Raw genomic sequence first — 11,461 nt, forward strand, 5'->3', positions numbered from 1 at the left:
TGTATATATATATATATATATATATATATATATATATATATCATGCAATAAGGACACATGCTCCACTATGTTCATAGCAGTAATACTTACAATAGCCAGATGCTGGAAACTACTCGACAGAGGAATGGATACTGAAAATGTGGTACATTTACACAGAGGAATACTACTCAGCTATTAAAAACAACGACTTCATGAAATACTTATGCAAATGGATGGAACTTGAGAATATCATCCTGAATGAGGTGACTCAGTGGCAAAGGAACAAACACGGTATGTACTCACTGATAAGTGGATATTAGCCCCAAAGTTCAGAATACCCAACATTCAATTCATAGACCATATGAAACCTAAGAAGAAGGAAGACCAAAATGTGGATGCTTCAGTGCTTTTTAGAAGGGCAAACAAAATACTCACAGGAGGAAATATGGAGACAAAGTGTGAAGTAGAGACTGAAGGAAAGGCCATCCAGAGATTGCCCCACCTGGGGATCCATCAAACAGCCACCAAACCTGGACATCACTGTGGATGTCAGGAAGTGCTTGCTGATGGAAGCCTGATATGGCTGGCTGTCTCTTGAGTGGCTCTGCCAGAGCCTGACAAATACAGAGGAGGAAGCTCGAAGTCAACCTTTGGACTGAGCTTGGGAGTCCTGGATGGAGGAATTGGAGAAGGGACTGAAAGAGCTGAGGGGGTTTGCAGCCCCATGGAGGGAGCAACAGTGTCAACATAACAGACCCCCAGGAGCTCCTAGGGACTGGACCGCCAACCAAAGAATACACATGGAGCGACCCATGGAGCTGGCCACATATGTGGCAGAGGATGGCCTTGTTGAGCATCAGTGGGAGGAGAGTCCCTTGGGCCTGAGTGTGTTCAATGCCCCAGTGTAGGGTAATGCCAGGGCAGGAGGATGGGAGTGGGTGGGTTGGTGGGTGAGAAAAAAAAATGAAAAAAAAAGTGTGAAAAGGAAATAAAAAGAAGTTTACAAAATTTCCATATTGCTTTAAAAAACATCCTTAGTGTTAGTTATCCTCTCCTATTCTAATCTAACCTCACATACATCTCCAGACCTATCTACCTACCTATCTATCTATCTATCTATCTATCTATCTATCTATCTATCTATCTATCTATCTATCTACCTATCTATGTATCTATCACCAATATTCCTCCTTTCCCCTTCATATCACCTAGTTTCTACTGTTCTCCTTTCTTAGGATTCATCTTTCCCTTCCCTACCAACAGTTATTTTCTAGTTTCTTGTCTACTATAGATATACTGCAAATTAAACATGCCAATCATAACATTTGTTGTTAAGGTCCACATATCAGAGAGAATATGTGACATTTATCTATGTTTAGATTCTGTCAGTCAGCTTTCAAGATTATTGGACATGAGGCTCCTTACAACTCTTAGTTATTCTGAATAGAGTTGCTATGAACTTGGTTGGCTGTATATGTGTGAATCAGGAAATGGGACCCCTTGTGGGGTAAACCCAGAAAGTAATAAGTTTAGTTCCTACAGCGAGTCTTGTACTAGTGTTCTTGAGAATTGTCACACTGATTTCCATAATGACATCACCAACTTGCTATCCCTTCAACAGTGCGTGACAGTTCCCTAGTTCAACAGCATTTGTTGTCTTGTTTTTGTTAATCTTAATCATTATGACTTGAAAGATGAAGCCTTAGAGGAATTTTAATTTGCATCTTTCTGAATACTAAGAGAATCCTACTTAAAAAAAAAATGTAGCCATTTGTAGTTCTTTTCTTTGGAACTCTCTGATTAGTTCCAAAACCTACTTTTAATTAGGTTGCTTGTTTTCTTGGAGTTTTGAGTTTTATTTGTTTTTGTTGTTTTCATTTTCCTTTTGGTTTACAACTAATTCATTGGCCTTTGAGAATTTAATGTACAAATACTGTATTACATCTTTATCACCCCACCTTTGTGCACCTCAATTCCTCTCATGTTATCCCTACTCCCTCTAAAATTTATGACTCCTTCTTTAATTATTATTCTAAAAACACATAGCATATACATACATATGTGTCCATATATATAAATAAAATGTGCTAAGTCTATTTAATGATGCTCATGTGTGCATGTGTTTAGGCTGACCATTTGGAATTGGATAACACATCTGAAGCTCATCACTGGTACAAACTAATTATCCCTCTGTTAACAGCCATTAATTGTCTACAGAGCTTCATTTGAGGGTGAAACCCTGTGGCATGTCAACTAATGTCACCATGTAAGTCTTGTTTAAGTGACCAGATTGTTAAGAATTCATGAGTGTCAACTCCTGTAATATATAGAGGACAGAATTTTGCAGAAAATTTCCTAGTCCTCTGTCTCTTACAATCCTTCTACTTTCTCTTCTATAATATTCCCTAAGCCTTACAAGGGGTATATTGTAGGTACATTTAATGAAGCTGCACACAACATTATTCTCAGATAATAACAGTTGTGACTTTCTGTGCTAGTCTACATCTACTGCAAAGAGAAACTTCTTGGATGAGGGGGGAGAAGCTTCACTCATCTGTGGATTTATGTGTCTAAAATGCAGTTAGGAATTAACTGGTCTAGGGACATGGCAATAGTGTCTTCTCTAGGATACATAACCTCACTAGCCAGAAGAAGTTGACTAGGCTTACAATTACAGGAGTAATAACTGAATAGGTCATAAGTCCAATTATACAGCTGTTGTTTACCTCCTTCCCAAGGTATAAGCGTCATTGTTGCCATTGTTGCATGTTAATTTTGCTGTGCTGTTTGCTGTGTTGGTCATTATTACAGTTCATAAGGTATAGCTGGATAGAACTTTTAATTACCTTCTTCCTTTGGTTGTTTATATAATACCTTCAGATAGTGTGAGAGCTAGTCCTCAGGAAGGATACTTCCATGTGAATTCCCATTCAATTATTCCAAGTCTTGTGTGCAAACAAACTATGTGAAGTCTCCAGCAATGAGATCCAAACTTCTGGTTCTGGAAGGCAATTAAAAACAATGGCAGTAGCCTCTTTTGTTTTAGGAGTCTCTTGGAGTCCTTTAACAAACAACTCAGAGGCACTGGGTTTTGCTAGATAGTCAGTCTCTGCTTTTTGGAGAAAGCTGTAGCCATCCAGCGGCCAGGGATAAACTGGGTTTACCTGAAAGGGAGCCTGGAAATGAAAAAGAGGACGGGGGGGGGGGGNGGGCAAGAGAAGAATGAAGCCAAGACAAGGTTCTAATCAAGGCTCCAAAATTAATATTCAGTACCGCATTTATGTAAGGAAAGCCCACAGAACCCATCCTTTGTTTTGCCAAGCAGGGTCAGCATGGCAGTCTAATGTTCTAAGTTCCTGTGGGAACTTGCAAGTGCAACCAAGGCAGATGACTCCACCAAGGTCGATAAGGTCCACTGTGGCAAGCGCTCAAGGTCTGTTCAGCCTGCTCAAGGTTGGGAAGGGCCTTCTCAAAGCTGGGAAGGCCACAGAAATCATTTATCACACCAAGTGGTATTATTTCATTTAAGTTATTCATATATTTATATACTTAAATTTATATGCATTGTATATTTTCCTAAAAATAAATGTCCTTATGTGACTTTTTTTTTTATCATTCCTCATGGTCTAAGTTTGCCATGGGGTTTTTCTGGCCTTGTCTATTGAGTATTCTGTATGATTCTTGTATCTGGTTAGGCATGTCTTTCCTTAGTTTGGGGAAGTTTTCTTCTGTGATCTTGTTGAAAATCTGCTCTATGCTGTGGACCTGGGATTCTTCTCCCTCACCTATGTTTATAAATCAAATATTTAGTCTTTTTATGGAGTCCCATAATTTGTGCATGTTCATTTCCTATGTTTCTTATAATTTTCATAATTGTTGATTATGCTGTCTGGTTCCTCTGCTTTATCTTTGAGTTGTGATATTTGATCTACTGTATCTATTAAAGCCTAGACCCACAACCCAAACATTCTCCACTCTCTTGATTTATTTGTTGTTTTTAAGGAAATTGATTCTTTCGTGTAAGTTGGTGAATTTATTAAAGTAAAATTGTTTGTGTTTATTGTGAATATCTGTGAAATCTCTGAGAAGGGTCACGTCTCATATACCCACTCTTGTTTTTTTTCTCATATACCTTCTCATATACCTAATTTGTTTTTTCTTCCTTTTCCCCTAATGAGACTAGCTAGATGTTTATAACTGTGGACTATAGTATAAAATAACTGCTGCTCTTCTCTAGTGCGATGCTGCCTTTTGATTTCTGCCCTGATAGTAGTCATTTCTCTTTTCTACTTTGAATTATCTGTGTTTATTTTATAGTTTTTTCTTTTAAATTATAACTGAAGTATACTTACATCACTCCTTCTCTCTTATCTGCCTTTGACCGCCTTAAACCTCTCCTTTCTATGTCCTGTCACTCCAACCCCTTGCATGCCCTTTGGTTCCTATTAAATTCTTGGCATCCTTTTCTTTTATTAATGATGTTATATACACATAAACACATTTACACACACACATATATAAAGTCATATATATTCATATATGTATGCACATGTATGTATATATCCTAGTGTGAATGTATATGCAGCTGTCATTGACTTAAGACTTTTCTTCTCTATCTATCTATCTATCTATCTATCTATCTATCTATCTATCTATCTCTCTATCTATCTATCTATTGAGAGAGAGAGAGTTCAATTCCTTCTTAAATATTGCCTTAGCAATAACTTATAAAGTGCTAAATATTGTACTTTTATTTCATTTTTCTTATATGCTTTCTAAATCTTGCTTTGACTCAAAGATTATTTAGAAGTGAATTGTTTCATTTATAAATATTTATATAAAAGTTAAAGAGTTTTTTGTATTGAAAATTTCAGGGCTGGCCTGGATACTGGATAGGCCATTGTTGTGCTCTTTCCTGGGGAAGACTATCTTTCCTTCTTCTAGCACTCCTTGGTTGCCTGTCATTCCCAGTATAGAACTAAGGACTTCCTAGGCTTTCCCTGCTCTTGTTTGCAATGTGTGTTATCCTTGTTCAGCTCATGTTTAGTAAGTCATGTCCCTGAGACTTTATGACTATAGCTTCTGATATTTATAGGATTTCTAAGATAACAGTTTTACTAAACTCTACGATCCTCTGGAACTTGGAGTCTTTTACTTCCTCTTGCAATGCCTGAGCCTTAGTTATCAGAATGTATCAGAATAATCCTCTCTGAAAACATACATACAAGTAATATTACACAGTCTGTGAAGGTTGGATTTCTGTATTTGTGAATACACATATAGATATATATACATATAGATACATATCTATAAAAGTAACAATTACTTTTTTAAAAGGACATGAATTTGAAAGAATTTCTGTGTCACTAACAGCTCTACTGTCTTTCTCTTTGTAGTTACCATGGTGGCTAGGACTCTGTACATATCTTGAAAACCATAGGACCTTCAAGGCCCTCATATATGCTCAGTATAGCTGGGCTCTGACATCATCACCGCCTTCTATTTTGGCTAAGCCAAATGATCCCCTGAATTTCACTGCAAATTTCCTTATGATAAGGTTACATTTGAGGGTGATAATGAGTTCTGTGTGCATGGGAACAATATTATTGCCCACTATGTGAGCAATGAGAAACTACAGTACAGTACTCCAGAGGCAGCAGCTCAGATGGTGCAGTGGGTGAACTTTGCTGATAGTGATAAAACTCCAGTCAGAATTTGTGTGATCTCCACCGTAGGAATCACATATCACAACAAGCAGGTCACTGAAGATACAGAGGAGGAAGAGAAGGGAATCTCAGGACTTCTGAATGCCCACTTTAAAATAAGGACTTTTCTGAGAGTGAATGAGTGACACTGGCTATTACTGTTTTGTATCCCCTGTTGTGTCTCTGTAAACATGTCTTAGAGCCTTTTTGCCAGAATTTTCCCTAATACCAATTGCTGATTCCTCGACTGCACTAACCAGCCCCAGTTGAGAGGTGAAGTTGTGTGAGAACATGTTCTGTTTAGATTTTAAGAGGTTTTCAGAGAGTCAGCATAAAAGGGATACCACATGGAAAGAAAATGGCTCATGTGAAGAGAAACAGAAGATGCAGGCAGAGCAGAGAGGAAAAAAGGGCTGATGTCCAAGTTACAGAGGAGGGGAATGAATTTCAATAGGTACTGACTACTTACATCAAGGACTTTTAGGCTCACTTGCTGCGGTAGTTTAAATAGGTATGGCATCCACATTCTCATGTGTCTGGAGGTTTGGCCCATAGGGAGAGGCACTATTACGAGGTTTGGCCTTGTTGAAGGCCATATGACCTTATTGGAGGCCTTCTGTTGCCTCTAGATCAAGATGAAGAACTCTCAGCTCCTTCTGCAGCATCACATCTGCCTGCATGCCACCATAGTCATGGCAGGAAAAAAATGGACTAAACCTCTGAAACTGTAAGCTAGCCCTAATAAAATGTTTTCCTTTGTAAGAATTGCTGTGGTCATGGTGTCTCTTCACAGCAATTAAATCCAAACTAAGACACATTCCCAAGTGTACCTTTATATTGTGTGAGTTTAAAGGCAAATGCTCCAATGAGGACATATTCTTTGGAGCTTCTGTATTTTGGAGAGAACCTTTGTAATGATGAGTCATCTCTACACTCAGAACTTCATTATTTGCAACCTCATCCCGGAGATGTTCCAGCTGTTGGACAAACTGAGGAAGAATGTGTTTTCCTGTCTTATCTTCTCTATAAATAACCAAGAATAACAGCTTCATTTCTGGATTTGAATCCTTTGATGACAAGAGATTGCCTTTCTGCTGCATCAAGATGGTCATGAAGATTAAAAGTTGTGTACACAGTAGAAACTGTATTGTGACATCCAGGAGACAAGATTCTGGCTTGAAAGTACTTTTTCAGGGGAGGAGACCTTCAAGCTTAAGCAAAGCCTTCGATCAAGGCAAAACATTCAGTCTTCAAGTGAACATATCTTGCGATGACCCAACCAACTATACTCACCCCTCAAACAGATGAGTCAATCAAGGGAATTAAGTTTTAAAAAAGTAATTTCTGATTTAATTTTACTATAGTGTTGATGCAACAAAATAAAACATCACAGTGCTCACCTGAAAGGGACTAAAAGATAGTCTATCTGAACTATTTTGAATGAACATGGCCTAGGAACACAGATTCAGATTACCCTCAATTCCATGTTCTAACATGGAAGCAGTTGTTTTCCCATTTATAGAAAAAATGAAAGTCATAAATCAAGGCAAATTAAAAAATACATCAGAGAAATTGTTACAGTAAATACATCAGAGAAACTGTTACAGTAAGATGAAGGAAGCTTTTCCATGGGCTTAAGATGCTACCTGATACTATTCTTAGCCTTTTGGATTGATGGGAGCTAGTGGTTTGCTGAGTTCACAGACATAAAAGGCTTTTAATCTGTTAGTCACAGGACCCTAGTTTTGACACAGAGGAGGACAAGTAAGGGCTCACCTTGGAGCTAACGCTAGCTCAAGAAGGGTAATTAGCCTATATACTTGTAACATTCCAGTATCTCTAAAGCATTGCAGTTCTAAGGACTAATTCACAGTGGTAACAGAGCATAACACATGGTTTCAATTCTTTTAAGCTTATGGGAATTTGTGTTATAGCCCAGAATACTGTCAATCTGTGTGTTCTTGAAAAGAATGTGTTCTTTTGTTGCATGGAAGTAGCCTGTAGTTCGGCATATCTACACCCTTATTCAGATTCTGTCTACTTGTTTTCTGTTGCTGAGGCAAAAATATTATGCTCCATTATTTGGATTAAATTTTTCCTTCAAGATGTATCAGCATTTGCTGTACTTGTCTTTAAATTCTGTTATCGTTGAATAAACAACATTACATTCATACAGATATTTCACATCTGTTTATTGGATAGTATGGCACTTCTTCATGAAATCGACTTTTCTTTGCTGCAATGTTATTTTCTCAAAACTTACTCTGAAACCAACACAGAAAGCTTTACCAATTTCTGATTAGCAGAATATAATATTATTTCCTACCTAAAGTATGTGATTTTAATGTTTGTAACATAATTAGGACTTTTGCTTTGGTGTCTGTGGACTGTTTATGTTTAGTGTGCTTATTTGTAAGGTTTAGGTACAACCATCATCTTAGTATGTCTTTTCTTTTTGTTCCATGAGTTATTCATTTTATATTATTTAATTTGTAACTTTCTTCCTACATATTTCACCACCATTTTTATTTTCTATGTAGATCAAGGTTTGACTTTGTTGACATTTAGTGATTATTTGTTTGGTATCTGGTGATTATTGTAACATTTATTTATTTGCCTTTATTTTCAAGGCTATTTTTTTTATTTCAATCTTTTAAAAATCTATTGGTTTAGGCTCTCATCTTTTGTTCCTTGTATGCTGTCTGACTTTTCTTTGCCTCCTCTCCTTTGTTGCTTTAAAGGTTTTTCTCTTCAAGGTTGATGTTGACCAACTTATGTCTGGTGTATCTTGACGTACTCTTGGTATACACCAAGTTTGATGAACTCTGGATTTATGATGATTCTAGGATCTGTTGTACATACTTTACAGCATTAACAAGGAATTAGCTAATTTTCTTACTCATGCTTTTTTCTGCTTTACCTCTAGGGACAATATTTTTACTTATGGAATTAGAGTTGGCTTTTTTTTTTTTTTTTGGTATACTGCATTACTCTACCTAATGTGTTGAAGAAATAGATTATAGTCATTTTATTGATTTTATTGTCCTTGACTTCTGGACTGACCACAATTGACTATTTCCTTAAGAAGGTATTAAAATGAACCCTAACCACAAACAGTTTATTCAGTGTTGAGAATTATTGTGTATACCTTCCTGTCAGTGCCTTGTGGTACCTTCTGCAAAATTGACCATATAATTGGTCACAAAACAGGCCTTAACAGATATAAGAAAATTGAAATAATCTGACACATCTTTTCAGATCACCAGGGACTAACATCAAAAAGATCAGAAAGCCCACATACACATGGAAGCTGAACAATGCTCTACTCAATGATAACTTGGTCAAGGAAGAAATAAAGAAAGAAATTAAAGACCTTTTAGAGTGTAGTATATGTAAATGAAGGTACAACACACCCAAACTTATGAGACTTAATGAAAGCAGTGCTAAGAGGAAAACTCATATAGCTCTGAGTGCCTCCAGAAAATAACTGGAGAGATCATACACTAGCACTTGACAACATGTCTGAAAGCTCTAGAACAAAAAAAAAAAAAAAAAAAAAAAGCAAATATAACCAAGAGGAGAATATTGCAGGAAATAATCAAATTCAGGGCTGAAATCAATCAAAAAAACAAAAAGAAGTACACAAAGAATCAACCAAACCAGGAGCTGGTTCTTGAGAAAAGGAACAGGTTATAAAACCCTTAGCCAGACTAACCAGAGGGCACAGAGACAGTATCCAAATTAACAAAATCAGAAATGAAACGGGAGACATAACAACAGAAACCAAGGGGAAAAAACCATCAGATCCTACTACAAAAGCCTATATATACTCAACACACCTGGAAAGCCTGGATGAAATGGACAATTTTATAGACAGATACTAGGGACCAAGATTAAATCAGGATCAGATAACCATCTAAGCAATCCTATAACCCCTAAGTAAATAGAAGCATTTGTTAAAATCTCCCAACCAACAAAACCCAGAACCAGATGAGTTTAGTGTACAATTTTCTCAGACCTTCAAAGAAGACCTAATACCAACTACCTTCAAACTATTCCACAAAATAGAAACAGAGGAACACTACCCAATTCTTTCTATGAAGCCACACTTATGCTGATACAAAAAACACACAAAGACCCAACCAAGAAANAAAACTTAAGAACAATTTCTCTTATGAATATTGATGCAAAATTATGCAATACAGTTCTTGCAAATGGAATCCAAGAACAAATCATTAAGATTATTCATCATTACCAAGTTTCATCCCTGGGATTCAGGGATGGTTTAATATACAGAAATCCATCAACATAATCTACTATATAAACAACCTCATAGGAAATCACTACATGATCATTTCATCAGATGCTGAGAAAGCAGTTGACAAAATTCAATATCCGTTTATGATAAAAGTCTTAGGAAGAACAGGAAGTCAAGGCCCATACCCAAACACAGAAAAAGCAATACACAAAAAATCAGTAGCCAATATCAAACTAAATGAAGAGAAGCAATCCCACTAAAATCAGGGACTACCCAAGGCTGCCCTCTCAGTCACTACCTATTCAATATAGTACTTGAAGTCCTAGCCAGAGCAATTAGACAACAAAAGNAGGAAAAAGAGATACAAATTGGAAAGGAAGAATTTAGAATACCACTATTTGCAGATGATAGAATCATATATTTAAGTGACCCCAAAAATTTCACCAGAGGTTTCATTTCATTTTGTTTTGGTATTTTTTTCCTTATTTATTTTAAACTCCAGATTTTATTCCTCTCTTGATTCATCCTCATACCACATCTGATACTTCCTCCCAACCCATCCCTTGCCAAGGAGGATGTCGCCACCCTACCCCCACTGCACCATTCTAAAGTCCACGGACCTCCATTCTATTGAAGGTTAGGTGCCTTTTCTCTGACTAAATCCAGACCCAGCAGTCCTCTGCTCTAAATGTTTTGGGGGCCACATAACAGCTGCTGTATGCTGCCTGGTTGGTGTTGCAGGATCTGAGAGATCTCAAAAGTCCAGGTTCATTGATTCTGCTGGTCCTACTACAGGGTTGCCCTCCACCTCAGCTTCATTCAGCTTTCCTGTAATTCAACCACAGGAGTTAGCAGCTTCCCATAATTCAGTCACAGGGTCAGCACCCAATCAGTGGTTTAGAAGCTCTGACCACCAGAGAATTCCTAAACGTGATATACAACTTCAGCAAATTGGCTGGATATAAAATTAACTCAAAGATATCAGAATCCTTCCTTTACTCAAAAATTATAAACAGGCTGAGAAAGAAATTTGGGAAATGACACCATTCTCAATAGTTACAAACAATAGAAAATAACTTGGGGTGACTAACTAAGCAAGTGAAAGATCTGTATGACAAGAACTTCAAGTCTCTGAAGAAAGAACTTGGCAAAGATCTCAGATGATGGAAAGATCACCCATTCTCATGGATTGACAGGTTTAATACAGTAAAAATGGTCATCATGCATTTACAGATTCAGTGAAATCCCCATCAAAATTCCAAATCAATTGTTCTTAGGCCTAGAAAAGCAATTTGCAAATTCATTTGGAATATCAGAAAACCTTCTTTGAAGGGTGAACATAATAGTCACAGGAGAAAATGTGGAGACAAGGTGTGGAGCAGAGACTGAAGCAAAGGCCATCCTGAGCCTTCCCCACCTGGAGCCATCCCACATACAGACACCAAACCCAGACACTATGGAAGATGCCAATAAGTGCTTTCTGACAGGAGCCTGCTATAGCTGTCTCCTCAGAGACTCC

General features: G+C 37.3%; 1 pseudogene; it reads left to right on the plus strand.

The window, feature by feature from the left end:
• The window catches only part of LOC110308451, a 16,504-nt pseudogene extending 10,403 nt beyond the window's left edge, over positions 1–6,101 (plus strand).
• The last annotated feature ends 5,360 nt before the right edge of the window (positions 6,102–11,461 follow it).

Source organism: Mus caroli, chromosome 13, assembly GCF_900094665.2.
Source record: "Mus caroli chromosome 13, CAROLI_EIJ_v1.1, whole genome shotgun sequence".
Classification (NCBI taxonomy): Eukaryota; Metazoa; Chordata; class Mammalia; order Rodentia; family Muridae; genus Mus; species Mus caroli.